The sequence below is a fragment of the Hibiscus syriacus genome, unplaced genomic scaffold, assembly GCF_006381635.1.
Source record: "Hibiscus syriacus cultivar Baekdansim isolate YM2019G1 unplaced genomic scaffold, ASM638163v2 tig00117034_pilon, whole genome shotgun sequence".
NCBI classification, from domain to species: Eukaryota; Viridiplantae; Streptophyta; class Magnoliopsida; order Malvales; family Malvaceae; genus Hibiscus; species Hibiscus syriacus.
In genome coordinates, this window is record NW_024063533.1 from 1,957,313 (window position 1) to 1,974,916 (window position 17,604).

The window sequence follows — 17,604 nt, forward strand, 5'->3', positions numbered from 1 at the left end:
ACTTTCTCAAACAAAGTCTACGTCCACTACCTTAGCTATCCCACACTAAGGATTTTCCAACAAATTCACTAATTTGTTCTTTCTTTTGAGGCCAAAGATAACCTTACAAAATCCCTCAAGAGTATACCCCAACTCTTGAGAACACTTTTTTCCCAAAGAGAAGATTACAAATTTGCAAACTTACAAGAAAACCTCACAAGGTAAGATGTTTGCACAATTCTAGAATAAGAAAAGAACACTGAAAGATAATTACAAATGAGCACAAATGGTGTTCTTGAAAGCAAAATGAATATTGAAAGGAAATTGGCTTGATTTGCACAACTTGGTGTTTGATGCTTTCTCTCTTGTCTTCTCTATGATTTCTTGTTGATCAAGGGCTTCAGAACTTTTTAAATACACCTCTTCTGAATGTTGGGGATGATTAGTGAAGATCAGATAGCCGTTTAGTGTGAAAATAATTAATAAAACAGTTTGGAGCGTGGGGGGAATCGGTACCCCCTATGGGGAATCGGTTCCCTAAGTGTAAAATTCAAATATTTCGACCGTTGAACAGGGGTAATCGGTACCCCCTATGGGGGAATCGATTCCCTCCGAGCATTCTGGAAATCTCGGAGCCAAACCATTCAGGGGGTAATCGGTACCCCTTTGGGGGGGAATCGGTTCCCTCTGAGCAATCTAGAATTTTTGGCTTTGAAATGGTTCGAAATACTTTGAAAGATTATTTTGAAATTGTTTTAAGATTAAAACTTAATTTTACACTTAAGTAAGGATTAAAAATGATTTTTGAAATATTTTGAGTAATGTTTTGATATTCGAATAATTATATCGAATATACTTAGAAAATCATTTTGGAAAATCTTAAAATTCATTTAACTTAATTTGTTATATCGAAATATCAAAATGTTTTCAACACACATGGTTGAATCATTCGAAAATTTTGGTGAATTTTCAATTGGGATGCAATTTAAAGGAAAAGATGAAGCTACGCTAGCGATTAAAGAGTATTGCATTAAAGGTCATGTTGATGTCCATGTTGCAGAGTCCAACCAAAAACCCATATATGTGAAGTGTGTTAAATATGGCCCAGAGTGCAAGTGGAAGATCGGAGTGTCCAAAATTTAGAGGCACGATTCTTGGGTCATCACAAGATACAATGGTCCTCACACATGTTTGTGAAACTCAATAGAACAAGACCACCAACTATTAGACTCCGATGTGATATGTGAATACTTGAAGATGTTGGTTGAAAAGAATCCAATGATCTCTTGTTCAGTGTTAGTTGCATCTATTCGAAGCCAATTTGGATACCGTGTAAAATACGGCAAGGTTTGAAATGTGAAAATGAAGGCAATGAAGCGGACATATGGAGATTGGGATACATCGTACAATGAACTACCATATTTGTTACAAGTAATGAAGTGATTCATCTCGGGAACCATAGTGAAGTCTCAAACCTTGCTTGCATATGCAGAAGAAGGTCAACTTGTTGCAGGGAAGAAAATATTTCATAAACTATTTGGGGCATTGAAGTCATGCATAGAAGGATTTTTATTTTGCATACGTATGGTCCAAGTAGATGGTACGTGGTTGTATGGTCAATATAAACATATATTGTTGATGGCATTTAAGTAGATGGTACATGGTTGTATGGTCAATATAAACAAGTATTGTTGATGGTATTTGCACAAGATGGTGAACGAAATATCTTCCCAATTGTATTCGTCATTGTTGAAGGAGAGACAACAGAGGCATGAGATTTCTTTTTGACCAATCTACGTCAATATGTCATTAAAGAAGATGGAGTTTGCTTGATATCCGATCGAGGAATAGGCATTTTGGTGGCAATTGAATGATTGAGAATTCGTTGGATACCTCCACATGCATATCCCACATTTTTTATACACCATATTGGTAAGAATAGTATCGATCAGTTTCATAACACACCGCATCCGTAGTAAGATAGTAGCATGGGTAAGTTTTATTTTCGACATGTATGTATTGATTATGTGGTTTTTAGTTGATTTTTAACACAATATATATATTATGAAACATGATACGAACTAAGCCGACCAAATTTTGACAGAGGTTGGAGAATTTGAAGGTATTTTATGATGATTAGCATGTTTGGAGGTGGGCTTCGAAAATACCGCGAGAACAATGGTCGTAAGCATACGATGAGGGTCGACGATACGGACATATGACCATAAACTAGGGATGGGCATGGGTCGGGTCGGGTTTTTGGTTTACCCGACCGACCCGAGAACAAAGGATCCTCCACCCGAGACCTGACCCGACCCGAAATAATAATAAAATATTATTTTATTTAATAAAAACAATGACTTAATTGAAAAAAAATTATATATAGGGGGTATTATTATAATTATTCCTAAATATATAAGATGAAATTATATATTTTTTGGGTTGGGTCGGGTATTTTTCACCCTAAACCCGAACTCGACCCGAACATCACACTTAAAAACCCCGACCCGACCCTGAAATATTTTTAAAAACCCAACCCGATCGGGTCGGGTCAGAACCCGTCGGGTTCAGGTCCCATGCCCATCCCTGCCACAAACCTTGTTGAGGCGATTATTCATTACTAAAAGGTACACATCATCTCCCAATAGCGAGTGTGTGAATGAGACTATTTTAGGTTGGCTAAGGTTTGGTCCGATAAATGTAAGGAGATTGAGTGTCTCATAAATAGAGGTCAAACTTGGGCTCTTACAGTGGTCCAAGCAATGGAAGCAAACGAGCGATTGACAACTTCAATGCTTGTTCATAATTTCGACCGAGTTGGTCATACTTTTGTTGTGTCATGCATACGCCGTAACGAATTAAGAGAATGTCAAACATTTAGAATTGATTTACGACACAAATGGTGTGATTGTGGTCGCTTTCAGACATAGAGATATCCATGTGCTCATGCAGTCGCTGCATGTATGTATGTTGGTGTGAGCGCATATAGTTATGTTGATGAGTGCTTTCACTACATAGGTATTAAATGTGTACATCTATGCATTTAGACAGATCCAAAATGAATCATATTGACCGAAAAGGGATCATGACGAATGGATGCCAAAATCCAATTTTCGTAAAAATCCAAAGGGTCGACCTGAGTCCAGTCATATTCATACTAATATGGATTTCTATGCTAGAGAGAAAGCTCAACCAAAGAGATTTGAATTATGTAGGGGTGAAAGTCATTCAAAAAATAAATGTCCAAATCTACCAAGATATAGGTCTCATCAGTAATTATATATGTAATTGTATGTACGTATATATTTGAATTTTTATAATAATTAACTTGATTTTATAATATGCTTACATGGGTTGATTTTTTTAGATAATACATTTGGTTTTTTTTAATTCGTAAAATAATGCTTACATGTATTAATATATTTGATTTTATAATATTAACTTAATTAACTTGATTTTATAATAATTTATGTATAGTACTAGTAATTAACTAGGATCTAACTTTATTTATAATAATATATGTATTTTTTGTATAAATTAACTAGTAATTAAGGCAAAATGCTTTTGGACTTGATTGAATTTGTTCAAAGTTTTCAAAATTAATTCAAAGTCTATTAAACTAGAATTTGAACACAAAACAGTTTTCTGGTACGTAGTATCGATATGTTCTTACGTATCGATATTGTTCACGAGGTATCGATACCAAAGGTAAGAGAAATATTAATATTCTCAGGTAGTATCGATACTACCAGTTGTTTTCCAAATTGCTCAATTCCAGAATGCAAAATAGGTACCGATACTACTTTACACAGTGGTACGATACCATGAAGCATAGTATCGATATTGTACAAGCCCAATGGTCTCCACGGCTAGTTTATTTAAATATTACAAAAGGTAGTATCGATACCACACTACAGCAAAATGGGTTTATAGCGGCATTTTAGCGGCGTTTTTTGAACAAACGCCGTAAAAAAACCTAACTTTGGCGTTTGTATACAAACGCCGCAAAAGATCTTACTTTAGTGGCATTTGTATACAACGCTGCTAAAGATTAGTATTTTAGTGGCGTTTTACACAAACGCCGGTATAGAATCGTTCTTTAGTGGCGTTTTTATACAAACGCCGCTAAAGACTCATACTTTAGTGGCGTTTTTATAAAAGCGCTGCTATAACTCATACTTTAGTGGCATTTTTATAAAAACACTGCTATAACTCATACTTTAGTGGCGTTTTTGTTTACAAACGCCGCTATAGACTTGTACTTTAGTGGCGTTTTTGTTTACAAACGTCGCTATAGACTTGTACTTTAGTGGCGTTTTTATAAAAATGCCGCAAAAGACTCGTACTTTAGTGGCGTTTGTATCACAAATTTATAGTTTTAAGACCCCTTTAACCCTTTTTCATTTTTTTCCCTTCACCTATTTTTTCATTCCCGCCGTTTACTAAAACCCATCTGCTGCTTCTTCTCCAATGGGGGGCTCTTCTTCTCAACGCTTCGTTCAAACAAATTCTCACTACAAAAAGGTTGCAAATGCAAGTCTTCAGTCTAGAACTGTTTGGCATGACGTTATCGAAAAACATTGCCCCATTTTTGTTGTTAATCGCGAGGTATTTGGCATGATATTCACTGTTTCTCTCCCTCACTGTCGAAGAAAGAAACCAAAAAAAAAACTTGTTAGATATTTTCTTTTTTCTTTAGCAAATCACAGTGTATTCGAGGACTCTCATATTTATCTGCAGAAATCAGGTTTAAGTTAAACCTCTCTTCCATATAATTTTTCTTCGCCTCTCATTATTGCCCTTTTCATTTGTATTCAATGTTTAGATTCAGATCCACGCAGTTTTATCTGACTATCTATTATGTTATAAATTATTATTTGATTTCTCCTTTAGATTATTGAGTTTTGCGTTTAGCTTCTGGATAGCGGTGATGTTGGGCGCTTTATGGAGAAAAGTTACGACCGGAGGTTCATCAGCTTCGGTTAAAACTGTTAACCTCTTTTTATTTTAATTGTGGTTTGTTCAGCTAAAGGATAAAGCACTTGGATTTTATTGAATTGTTTTTTTCCATTTCTTTTACATGTATTAGGGAAGTCCTTGCAGGTGATTCGGCCGAGCGTTTCAGCATCTAGAGTGTCTTCAAATGTTGGAAAAGAGGTAAATAGTTCAGTTGAAATTGAATATGATTCGATAACCATGCTAGTGGTTCGGTTTCTCTTGAATTTTTATTGATGTTGTTATTTGTTGCTATTAAACCTTTAATTTATGTAGAAGATGTTTGGATTTTTATCATACATTGGTAACCATTCTCACGAGAATTAAATTTAAGTGTTTGAACAGATTATGTTTCTTCAGCCGAGGGGAATTGTCCATGTCCGCAACTTCTCTCATCTTGTTCTACCAGGTAAATCGTTGGCTTTGTTTTGTTCTCATTTTGGTAAAATTCTATTGATTGTCGTTGTTATTAATTGAAATTATTTCTTCATTATTTCAGGCTCTTCTGCTGGCTTGACAAAGACAAGGTTAGTTGGTAGTGAACTTTTGTAACCCACATCAATTTTTGGAATTGTACTGTCACTTGTTTGTCATTTCTTATCACGGTGAGGATATGAGTGAACTGCAAGAGTGATATGATTTATGTAGGGTGATTAGCATATCTATCATTACCAGAAGGTCCATTTCAGTGTTAATTAGTCCACCTCATTTTTGTTTATCCAGAAACTATATTAGGCAGGGAAATTAGAAAGGAAATTCCAATGCCCGTGCTTTTTTTGTTCTTTAGATCAGTTTACCGCTCCTTGGCACTTCTTTCCCCTGACAGCTTTTCTTATGTGCAGGGATGTCATCTCTAGCATTCAGTCGGAGACTATCATGCAAAAGTCATGCAAGGCTTTCTCTTCTGGCGATGGTATGATATTGATCAACGTCCTCTATGATATTAATTTTACCAAATGCCTATTAGCATTTTTTCCTTGTTTAAACTGGTTACTATTATTAAAACATGGGTGTGGCATTTGGGGTTTTATTAGAATTTAGTTCCTGTATATTCTAATTGTTCATTTGATGAGCAATTTATCTGGATTAGACCATTGGCAACTAAGTACTATCAAGCTCTTTTAGCAGTTAGCAATAGGGCCGGCTTACCAAGAGGTACTAGGTCAGGCAGTATGTCAAAATAAGAAAATAATCTTAACCCGGAGGTTGTTTTAAATTCTCTCTGCAAAAGTGTGAATGCAGTAGTATGGAGATTTTGGGTGTAATTTTGTCGTATAATGAGTTGGAGTAACACTATTGTGGTACTAGACTAGCAGGTCCTTGGCTTCCACGTTTTTTTTTCTGCTTGGTACAATCATATATTCCTTTTTTATGTTAGTTTAAAAATTTTATTAACTTCCACATATTACTTTTGGTGAAGGTGATCTGGTTGATGCTGTTTAAAATGAACAATTATGGAGACAAGTTATTTGTTTCATCTTATACTGTATTTGAATATTGATCTAATTCTTATAAATGATATCGATGTAGATGGTTTCCTTTCTTGTAAAGTAGAGCTTGCTATGAAGGCTGTGCCAATCTTAAAGCAGCATTTCTTGTCACAGGAACAGTGCGGAAAATGGCCTTGAAAATGGTTGCAGACAAAGAAAAATGGGAGGAGTTGCAGAAGTTGAATCTCCAAGAAAATTTGGAATAGCTTTTAGGCCAGGAATCCAGCCAAATGGCATTTGTAGCTTATATTATATGCATACTAATTTATTTTTCTTTCCATATGTGGACTTGAACTCAATATTTTCGATGTAATGAACATCAAAGCTATATTACATTTAATTTTAATGTTTATAAATTTTAATTTATTTTGTTGTTAAAATTTATATAAAATTACATGATATTGAATTTAGGTGATGTATACAAAATTAAATATGCAAAATATCAATTAATCTTAGCTAAAGAATGGTAATTAGCGGCGTTTGTATCAAAAAACGCCGCTATATATCCGACCTTTTACGGCGTTTGTGTCCAAAAACGCCGCTATAGATCTGACCTTTTGCGGCGTTTGTATCAAAAAACGCCACTATATATCTGACCTTTTGCGGCGTTTGTGTGCAAAAACGCCGCTATAGGTCTGACATTTTGCAGCGTTTTTTTCTAGAAACGCCGCTATATATCATAACTTTTTGCGGCGTTTATTCCAAAAATGCCGCTATAGATATCAACCTTTTGCGGCGTTTGTTTAAAAAATGCCGTAATAGATATTGACCTATTGCGGCGTTTTTTGTTCTCAAACGCCGCTAACTTTAGCGGCGCTGGTATTGCCGGCGCTTCTTGCGGCGTTTTTCCTATCGCCGCAAATACTTTTAGCGGCGCTTAAAAACGCCGCTATAAGACTAAAAAAGCACCGCTAAAACTCTGTTTTGCTGTAGTGTCATTAAAGTAGTACCGATACTCTTTACTCCCTAAACTCAAAATAATATTTACTTATGTTAACAAAATAAAATACTCATATAATTTAAATATTTAATTTTAACATATAATAACATTTTATATATTATTAATTTTTATACAAATAATAATTGAGTTTATAATTCTTGTCGATGCCGGGGTGTTGTGGAATGATAATGCGAGGCAGACGTCTAATGTGTTATGGCCTTTGCGCTTGCTTAGGAGTATGATACTCATCCTCCTCATTCATTAGGGGCATATCAGTTAGTGTTGTAAATATATGCCACAGCTATGCTATCCCATTCCACCACTTTACTTTTCCATCCCTACTGGAAACGTAAACTGACAAACAGTCGTATTTGACATCATAGATGTCATTTGTTCAAAGTTATACGTCGATTGAGGCTGCATCAACTTCGGCATGTATGTCGAAACAGAAGAATCATCAAATTGTTGTGCTGCTTCCGCTTCATGTTGTTGAGATTAGCTCCCACTTCTACTCAGTATAAAATTATCTGATGTACCAAATCTTTTCTTATATATTTTTTTAAAATGTTGCCTTTCTCCTAACGTCGTCAGGTACAGCTTTCCATGATCCCAATAATACTAAAGGTAAGCCGAATTCTCAAAATTAAATTCATCCTCTTGCATTGGATCAAGAGGTGGCACGTATGAAGCTATGTTGTTCCAATCATTAATATAGTCTGCGTGGTTCGTAACCCAATTCACGTTGTGCTTACCCCGTCCATCTAATATGTGCAAGGGGTAATGATCTCATGGAATGGGCGGAATAGGTTTGTGGCACCCGAACTGCCTCTACACTCGATCCGCAAACAGTATCTCAATAATACCAAAATTAATTAATAGTGTAATAGTACCCCAATTTTGATAACCCTCCAAAAACTCTGGCGGCACACACGCTAAAACTTTTACCTCCATGTACGTCCTCCAATTAAACTGTAAAATTAACATTTATAAAAATTAATTAGACGTGAAATTATAAAATTATAAATAAATCAATAAATATTATTTTATATTATATTATAAATTACATCCAAAAATTAATTCATTAGGCAACTTATAAAATTACAAATAAAGAAATAAATATAAATAAATAACTTAATTTAAATAAATCCAAATAAATTTAATTATATAGTATTATAAAATATACATTATTTTTGCTATAAATGTTGATCTTCAACCAAAACCCTCTTGACATTATTATGCATTAGCCTGCCATTTCTATTTTTTGCCTCCATCTGTAAATCAAAAAAAAATTGTTACTTCTTTTTAATCACAGTAAATAAATTCTAATTAATAATTTAAATTAAAATAGAGAAAAGGAATATTACCTTCTGGTGAGAGGAAAGTCAATCGATGTTCGACTAATCGGTGTTAAAAATGGAAATCTGTGCCAAACCCAAGATTGTAGCAACATCAGACATCCACCGATTTCACAGATCTTCATCAGTACGGTACAAGAACACCAATATCACAGATCTTCAACTGTACTGACAAGTATCCTCAAAATTTCACAAAAATGGGAGATACTACGTGTGAACCACATTACCGGATTTATCCGGCATCAAAACTCCCCCAATCAACTACAAGATATATGCTCGAGTTGCATATACAATTTCTTCTTGGGTACTATTTTCTTGGAGTTGAAATTGATCCTCCAACCACGATAGCCTCAAACACCACCCTTTTAAATATGGGTTTATTGTCGTCTGCCCAAGAAACTCATTGTAAAGTGCTTTCACGGTATTGTAATCATTTTTCATTACCACTGACATCCCATTTGTTGGAACCTCGAGTTGGAAGGTCACATCTTCTAGGGTTATCGTGCATTCTCTGTACGGAAAACAAAATGTATGTGTTTCTGGCCTCCAACGTTCAATCAATGCACTTATCAAAACCGGAACCAACTTATACTCCCAAAAAATGTAACATAAAAAAATTCAACCTCTTCTAGATGATCTTCAATCAAAGGGTGTGGCATATCAGGAATATTGATCCGATGACGGAGAACTCACTGTTTGTCTTCCTACAATTATAATATTCATGATTAATCATAAAATAAACTTCTACCATTTACTAATAATATGTTGTCTCAAATAATAATATTTTATTAAATAGTAATAACATCATCACTCCCAAATGGCTAGAAATATGTTGAGCGTCGAGGCGAAGTAGTTGATTTTGTTATGTCATTTCAGCGAATCTGTAGAAAAAAAATAATTTTAATAACATTAACAATTTAATATAAACATTATTATAAACGAAACTAATTTAACCTAAACTCAGTAAGAGATTAAAACATAAAATATAATTTACTTTATATTTTTTTTTTTTTTCCTTTCTTCTTCTTCTTTTTTTTCTTCTTCCTTTGTTCATTTTTCTTTTCTTCTTCTTCCCCCTTTCTTTCTTCATTCTCATATTTTTCTTTCTTCTCCTGGTGACTCCTCCCTCCCATACACTCCCCTATATAAGTCTCAACCCAACCCCATTATTACTCAACCAACCCAACTAACCTGATTGCAACATATTGTTGCTCTTATTGCAGCTGCAGAAGATGCACGCATACAACATGCGGACTGCCATGCAGGGCAGTGTCACGGGCGGGGGAGAGACGCATGGGAACCAATCCAACTAACCTGATTGCAGTTGTAAAAGCTGCATGCATGGAGCATGCAGACTGCCATGCAGGGCGGTGTCACGGGAGGGGGGTAGACGCATGGAGTGCAATGCGTCTTCGGAGGAGGGAGAGACGCTTGAAGTGCATTACGCATGGAGTGCAATGCGTCTTCGGGGGAAAGGGAGAGACTCATGAGTGTAATGCGTCTTTTGTGTGCATTGTAGCAATCACCCATTTGAAGAAATAATTCTGAGAGTAAATTATTTTACTAATTAAAAAACAAAATGCATTATCTAAAAAAATCAGCCGACAAAATAGGACAAATAAAAATATTAAATTTAACTTTCGAAATCATTAGTTAAAATAAGACAAACCAAAAATAAAATAGATCACCAGAATAATTTACCTAATTTTTAAACATAAATAACACAAAAAATATACAAAATAATATTTAAATTAGCAAATATATTAATAAAAAATACAATATATTGAATTCTTGAAGCGGTCGATTGGTTAATTTTTTATTCTCTTTTTATTATTTAGGTTTGAACAATATAAATTTTAGGGTAAAGTATAGTATTGGTCACTAAACTTTTCTAAAGCTTTCATTTAGGTCCCCCAACTTTTAAAACTTGCAATACAATACTCTAGCATTTAGTCCGTTTACAATATGGTCCCTGTTGTTACATTGTCGTTAGTACGTTTACAATATGGTCACTGAACTTTTCAGGCGCTTACATTAAAGTCCCTTAACTTTTAAAACTTGCAACACATCCCTCAATTCCATTAAAAACCCCAAATTTCTTTTCAATCTCGAATTTCCTTTTTCGCTCCTATCTTCTCATTTCCAGCCTAACTTTTCAGTCGGGGATGCATGGGAACTTCTAATATAACTTTAAATTATGTGGAGGTATTGACTTGAATAAATGTCCATTGAGAGAAGACTCGACCAAGGGACTATCGGGACCATCAACGATTCAAGGTGTAATGTTAGATACACGTAATCTCAGGTGAAGCGTAGATGTTCGATGAAATACTTGTGAGAAAAAAATGGAGTTAGAAATACAGAGTTGATAAATACTACTAAGATAAACTAAGTATCATTGTTGAAAGTCACCAACAAATCTGGAATTATTTTGTATAAATGGCATATAATAATTTCTTCGTTTGATCCTTGTAGTTAAAGATTTTTCAACATCTGATCAAATATGATGAAATCCTAAACAACGCATTCACCTCTCAGTCTCTTTCACTCACATGCACTCTCGTTTGGTTTTTGTTCTTCAATTTTCCGCCATGTAAAATTGTAAACCCAAGCAGTGCTCTATCTTTTAGCTTTTTATTTACAAAGAAAAAATGGAGGAAGAATTGATGGAACACAACACCGATTGCGTTTATTTCTTAGCTTCTCCCCACTCTTACAAAAAGGTATTATTTTCTCTTTTGGGCTATCCGGAAGTAAGCTTTTCCTCTTTCGCACTTTCCCATTTTCAGCTCGCATTGTGTTTTTTGTTGAAATTTTTATGTTTCTGGAACTGTATGTCAATGATCTGGATATTCAGTGTTAGTTTTGAACCACAACCATCTAATTTTCTTTCTTTCTTTCTTCTTAATCAAAACTTTAGTACTCCTTAGAAAGATATTCATTCTATTAGAATAAAGTGAAATATCCTAGGCTAATTTTTTTTGATCTTATTGTTTTGTTTTTCTTTAAATCAGAGAATTGGTTGTGAGTATCGACATAGTGAAATCGTCAGGCTCAATCTGAGAGACTGTTGGTACTAGTTTATTGGGAATTGTATTGATTCGACCTATGGTTTTGGGCGTCCTGTGAGCTCGTATTCTTTTTATAAGTTCATGTTGATTATGGGGCTGATATATCGTGAACGAATTGATTTTTTTACATGTTTTGGAAATTTTACAGTTGAATTGTATTGAATTATAGCTTTAGAAGACAGTTTTGCATGCACGTAACTCGAAAGGCATCATAACAGGTAGTATATTTGGAGCAACTACTTGACATTGTCATGATGCCTTTCGAGTTGCGAAAGAGACTGAGAGATGAATGCGCTGTTTGGGATTTCATTATATTTGATCATCTGTTGGAAAATCTTTAACCACAAGGATTAAACGAAGAAATTATCATATGCCATTTATACAAAATAATTTCAGCTTTGTTGGTGACTTTCAACAATGATATTTAGTTCATCTTAGTAGTATTTATCAACTCTGTATTTCTAACCCTATTTTTTCTCACAAGCATTTCAACGAACATCTATGCTTCACCTGAGATGACTTGTATCTAACATTACACCTTGAGTCATTGATGGTCCCGATAGTCCCTTGGTCGAGTATTCTCTCAATGGACCCTGATTCAAGTCAACACCTCCACATAATTCAAAGTTAGATTAGAATTTCCCATACATCCCCGATTGAAAAGTTATGTTGGAAATGAGAAGAGAGGAGCGAAAAAGGAAATTCGAGATCGAAAAGGAATTTAGAGTTTATAGTGAAATTGAGGATTGTGTTACAAGTTTTAAAGTTGGGGACCTAAATGCGAGCGCCTGAAAAGTTTAGTGACCATATTGAAAACGTACTAACGACAGTGTAACGGCGGAGACCATATTGCAAATGGACTAAATATTGGAGGATTGTATTGCAAATTTTAAAAGTTGGAGGACCTAAATGAAGGCTTTAGAAAAGTTCAGTGACCATTACTATATTTTACCCTATTTTTTACATGTACATAAGTTAAGATCTAAGTCTTTTTTTTTTAAAAAACTACCGAATATATTTAACATAATATAAAAGGAATTATATATATTTAATATATTCCATATTTATCTTACAATTTGTATTTAAGATTTATAATTATTTTAGGTTTCAAATCTATTTTAACAAATGGATTATGGATTAAACAAATATAGAGAATTCGCAAATAGCAAAAAAAAAAAAAAACCCCTTTCCGTGTAGAATTTTATGAACCACTCGAATTTCCAGCAAACAAATAGTTTTCAGTTTTAATTTTATGTTATTTTATTGCCGCATGCCCCTTCATCATAACAATGAGACAAACAAGTTTAGTCCTTGCGGCATGACGTGGACATTACTGGTTACCATTGCTTCAGTTAAAAAATTATTAACTCTCCTATTAAAACAGTATAATAAATTAAAAAGTTAATTTTTCCAACTCTCTTGCCATAAATTTGAGTAATCAGTAAATTTACTTTTAAGTTTAAGTTATATGAAAAATATGAATATATCTTATAATTTCATTTTACAATTTATTTGTGATTCTTAATGATTCCTATCAATAATACAGTCCAGTTTTAGTTTTTAATGAATCAAATGGAATCGGAATTATTAAGTTCTCACCCCATTTAGCACATGTTTATACAACGAAGTAAATTATTGGAATTTCCAATTTGTTTAATATTTCATCACAGCCGTGCAGCTTGCCTTGTATTTAAAAAAGAATGTACACCCAGTCTTGGGAGGATTTCACTATTAATTCATTGCTTTCAGGCAAGTTTGACAGGGGCAGCTGCCAGATGGTATAATCAATTGACTCGAGCTAAAATAGGGTCTTGGAAGGATTTGGCCAATGCATTTAAAGAACAGTACCAGCATGTTATTGACATGATGTCTGATCGTGTTACTCTTCAAAACATAGAGATGAAGCACAATGAGACATTTCGTCAATATGCTCAGCGCTGGAGGGACATTGCCGCTCAAGTGCACCTACCACTTATTGAGAGGGAGTTTATAACGATGTTCATTGATACATTAAAATCTCCCTATATTGATCATATGTTAGGAGTGGCGACTGAGAGTTTCTCAAATATTTGATGTGCGGTGAAATGATCGAGAGATTAAAGAATGGACAAATTGCTGATAGTCAAAATCCTGCAAAGAACCTTATATGAAAAAGAAAGAAGGAGAGGTAAATAATGTAAATTTCTCTGTGAGTAAGACAAAGACAGGAAATTTTTTATCGCCAGGAGAAACTAAGCGCGAGTATAACAATGAAAAAATGACATTCACTCCTATACCAATGACCTACAGTGAGTTGTTCCATGGATTAGTCCAAGCTCATGTAGTGTCACCAAGATATGTAGATCCAGTCAAACCACCTTATCCAAGATGGTTCAATGAAACGAGACATGCGAATATCATACAAACCACCGAGGACATAATATTGAGAAACGTCTTACTTTTAAAAGAGTGGTTGAGGATCTGATTAAAAGAAAAGTAGTTCCATTTAATGACTCAAAGACACATTGTGTGACTGCGAACCCACTTCCGAATCATCAAAACCAGGGAGTGAACGCTATTGAAGAAAATCGAAGAATTAAAAGAATGATTGAAGAAGTTTGAACGCCATTGAAGTGGGTATATATTCAAATGAAGAAGAGATGGCTATTAAGTCCTATAAAGAAATGTTCAGTTGAAAGGTCAGAAAATTTCTGTGAATACCATGAGGAAAATGGTCATCAAATTCAGGATTGTCAAGATTCAGGCATATAGTCCAAGAATTGATGGACAAGCATGAGTTGCAGTTCTATGAAGAATGAATGATTGAGAATAAAAGATATATTTGCACTTCTAAAGAAAGTTCAAGAGAAGTTGAGAAGAAATTAAAGAAGCCTGTCCTGGTCATATCCAAACCAAATTATGAGGCAACCTGTGGAAGTACAACATCCAGGGTGGTAATTAAAACCCGATGCCTTTTACCTACAAAAGTGACAAGAGTGTTCCCTGGAATTATACATGCCAAATTAATATCCCGGAGAGCAAGGAGGAATATATTGAAGTTGGATTTTTCACCAAGAGTGGAAGATGTTATGCTCCGGGAAAAGCCGTTAAACCAAGAGCTGTGGTTATTGAAGATCCCGAGGAAAAATTAAATGAACCTGTAAAGATTGAGGAGGCTCAGGAGTTTTTAAATTTTCTGAAACCAACACGAATTTCAATGTTATCTCTCTGATTGCATTCTGAGGTACATCGAAATACCTTGATCAAAGTGCTAAATGAAACTTTTGTGGGGAAGGACATTCTAGTAGAGCTGTGGATAGGATGGTGAACCATATAATGTAGGTAATTTTATTATTTCTATGATGATGAAATACCTGAAGAAGGAAAGGCAGATGCAAGGCACTACACATTATTGCTCATTGCAAGGGGTTATCATATCTGGGGTGTTAATTGACAACAGGTCGGCCTTGAATGTTATGCCATTTGCCACTCTGAATAGACTTCATATAGATGCCTCTCAAATAAAGGTTTATGGAAATACTGTAAGGGCGTTTAATGGGACAGAACGTAAAATAATAGGGAAAATGATTATTCCTCTCAAAGTTGGCCCTACGACATTTGAAATAGAGTTTGTTGTCATGTATATATATATCCAAGTTACAATTGCTTACAAGGAAGACCCTGGATTCACATGGCTGGGACAGTTCCTTCTTCCCTTCACCAAAAGATTCGATTTATCATGACAGGACTCTAGTGACCATCAAGGCGAAGAAGATATCATTTACTCTATCACTACCAATGCACCATATGTAGGGTAGATGAGAATGCATTAGAGTCTTCATTCCAATCCTTGGAATTTGTTAATGCCACATTTATCCCTGAAGGCAAAAGAATTCTTATTCCTCAGCTTTCGAAGAATACAAAGATACAATCAAAGGAAACAATAGCTAGAGGAGCAAAAGTAGGAAAAGGTCTAAGTAAGAGACTACAAGGCATCATTGAAGGTTTGAATCCAATTCCAAAAAGAAATTATTTTGGCCTTGGATACAAGCCAACTTACTACGATAAAGTCAAATATGCATAAACACTTAGGGAAAGAATGAAGACAAGAGTACAAGGTGAAGATGTTGTTTGGGGTCCCATGATTATACCACCACTCTTCAAGTCTTTTGTGTCTGAAGGATTTGTAACTGACACACTACAACAGTCAGGGGAAAGTGAAGAAATTAGAATTGGAAGCTTGAGCATCAATGCCATCACAGATGATTCTACTGGAGAATGCTCATTGGAGTCGATTTGCCATTTCCTCTGATTATGTTGAGAGCAACTACACTATTGAATAACTCCCTGTGTTCTATAGCACTTTTTAGAGTATGCATAATAACAAATCTGTCTTTTAACCCAAGTATAATGAGACTGTTGTTATTTGTCATGGTTTTAATAAAATGATGTTTTCTCTTCATAGAAAATATTGCATTCAATTATTCTAATTCTTTATTGATAATTATTCTTTTAGTAAATAGTAAATAAATTTTCGTCCATAGCCAAATATACTTTTTTTCTCATTCGTAGGTTTTCAGATACAACTGTTCGAATATCATATTTTTGAACCACAAATTGATTTGAAAATGATATGTGTCTTGAAGAATCTAAGGGTTATAAAGTTGATGAGGAATGTGAGTTAAATCCTGAAATTGTTAGAATGATGGAGCAAGAGGACAAGTAAATATTACCCTATAAAGAGAAAACATAAATAATAAATTTGGGAACAGAAGAAGACAGAAAGGAGGTCAAAATAGGCTTCACTCTTACCAGAAACAAGAAGGTATCTCATAAGCCTTCTACAAGAATGTAAAGATGTGTTTGCTTGGTCTTATCAAGACATGCCAGGATTGGATACTGAAATTGTAGTGCATAAACTGCCAATAAAACCAGAGTACAAGCCTGTTCAGCAAAAACTTTGAAGGATGAGACCAGACATGCTATTAAAAATTAAGGAAGAAGTGAAGAAACAATTTGATGTTGGATTTTTACAAGTATCCAAATACCCTGAATGGGTAGCAAACATAGTGCCAGTACCAAAAAAATGGCAAGTTCGGATGTGTGTAGATTACCGAGATCTCACCGAGCAAGTCCCAATGATAATTTTCCACTTCCACTATTGACACTTTGGTTGATAATACAGATATCAAAGAGCCATGGTTTACTTTATTCCATGACTTGATGCATAAAGAAATAGAAGTATATGTGGACGATATGATTGCAAAATTACAAACCGAAGAAGAGCATGTGAAGTCTTGAGGAAGCTTTTTTAAGATTGAGAAAATACCAGCTCAAACTTAATCCAACCAGTGCACTTTCGGAGCTACTTCAGGGAAATTATTGGAATTTGTAGTCAGTGAAAATAGGATAGAGATTGATCCTGATAAAGTCAAAGAAATCTTGGAATTACCAACCCCTAGAACGTAAAAAGAAGTACGAGGATTTTTGGGAAGGTTAAATTATATTGCCAGATTCATCTCTCAGTTAACTGAGAATGTGATCCGTCTTCCGATTATTGAGAAAGCAAACCCGGAGAATGGGATGATAGTTGCCAAGAATGTTTTGATAAAATTAAGAATTACTTGACTAACGCTCCAGTCCTAATGCCACCAACCCCACCAAATAAACCATTGATCTTAACTTGACTGTATTTGAGAAGTCAGATTATTGAGAAAGCAAAACCCAGGAGAATGGGATGATAGTTGCCAAGAATGTTTTGATAAAATTAAGAATTACTTGACTAACGCTCCAGT

At 34.7% G+C, this 17,604-nt stretch overlaps 1 long non-coding RNA gene across 1 annotated transcript; it reads left to right on the forward strand.

The window, feature by feature from the left end:
* The first annotated feature begins 5,061 nt into the window (after window positions 1-5,061).
* On the forward strand, window positions 5,062-6,414 carry LOC120196641. Its single transcript, XR_005523190.1, has 5 exons — window positions 5,062-5,136; window positions 5,320-5,383; window positions 5,474-5,501; window positions 5,817-5,887; window positions 6,395-6,414. It is a non-coding gene; the product is annotated as an uncharacterized LOC120196641 (long non-coding RNA).
* The last annotated feature ends 11,190 nt before the right edge of the window (window positions 6,415-17,604 follow it).